This window comes from Cariama cristata, unplaced genomic scaffold (genome assembly GCF_000690535.1).
Source record: "Cariama cristata isolate BGI_N322 unplaced genomic scaffold, ASM69053v1 scaffold12634, whole genome shotgun sequence".
Lineage (NCBI taxonomy): Eukaryota > Metazoa > Chordata > Aves > Cariamiformes > Cariamidae > Cariama > Cariama cristata.
Genome location: NW_009614702.1, coordinates 37,438 through 38,990, shown reverse-complemented (window position 1 = coordinate 38,990; position 1,553 = coordinate 37,438).

Below are 1,553 nucleotides of genomic sequence, written 5' to 3'. Positions count from 1 at the left end.
AGGTGGTGGCCGGGCTGGACAAGCTGTCGGTCCTGCGCCTCAGCGCCGGCTACCTCCGCGCCAAGAGCTTCTTCAGCGGTAAGGGCACGGCCGGCGGGAGCACCCCCTCCTTTTTATCCCTTAGAAATGCTTTTCTTCCCTCTTTTTAACGTCACCTTGCTTTACTTTGCCGTCTCAAGCCACAAGGCGCTGAGGCGACATCGCGCCCTGGGCGAGAGCAGAGCTCGCACTTCGGGGTGAGAGGGATCTGGAGAGGTGAAGTTGCTTTTGTTTGTGGGCTCCTCTGAAGTAGAAAATTGAGGTTTAGGCTGGAGGGGTTTTTGCTTCATCCTGGGCTGAGGCTTTGGCAGGCACCGCCGCCAGGGGCCCAGCGGCTTTGGCCTTTTGTTTCATGAGGCAAGTGACTTTTTTTTTTTTTTTTCCCTCCCTGTTATAATACACCGGCGAAATAGTGTGCTGATAACGAATAATAATTACCTGTGGTGTGGTTACAGTTTGTTTGGGAACCTTTTAAAGCAGTCTGTGTTAAAGGCTGATGTCTGCATTCCACTGGGCTGTGATTGCAATGAATAGAAGCCCACAGGAGGGTATTTAGGCAGCCCTGGATTTTCCTGGTGAAATAGCAGTGGCTTGAGAATTCTGCATATGACCTCCGAAACACCACAATTTCTCTTTTTAACTCCAAATCATTGAATGTATTGAATGCCCTCTTTTTTTCTTTCCCCTTTTAAACCCTGCTTGTAGGATTGGCAAGCGGGTGAGACGAAAAATGAATGGCCTCGGAGAGGAGTTGTTTGCCTTGCAGCATCGGGTCAATTTGTTTGTTTGACTCTCGGCTGTGTTTTTCGTGCTGTTTTTGCCCTGGAAAGAAGCTGTGCGGAGTCAGCCCTTGCAAAGCTGAACGTGTCGCCTGAAACCCATCATCTGCGACGATGCTCTTGAAGCAGAGGAGGACCAGTATGGTGCTGGGGTTTCTGAAGGCTCCCACCCCGTGGGAGCACGTTTGTTCTTGCGTGGGATGGGATTCCGTGGCGCAATGCAGGCTTTGCTCTTGCCCTGAAACATGAATCACTTAAAGTTCGACGCTTAAAGAATTTATAAAGCGGAGGGGTGGCAGTGATTCCTTAAAACGGCAGTTTTGAAATGACCGGTCTTGTTGCAAAGCGTCACACCAGAATTTGCTTTGGGGCTTGTCGTCCTTTCCAGGGTGATTGTGCTGGGATGCTGTGCCAGCTCAACCGGGGAAGGGTGAGCACGGGATGAGCCTGGGGGGACGTGGTCTCGCTGCCCCACGAGCATCCTGCTAAGGCTGTCAGTCCTGGGGTTTGACATTCCTGCATCCCCGACACGGTGGGTGACTTTGAGTTTGCATTGCGAGAAACTGGGAAATTCCCTGTTCTGAGATTCTCATTATTTTTTTTTTTTTCCTCTGCTGTTCCACCTGGTTCGGTTTCATGGTACCAACTTCCCGACCGCTGAACCCATCGGTGTGTCTAAAGCTGTGGGATGGTACTGGTGTCTGTCTGGTTTAAGGCAGGTCCCTCTAGTTCAGG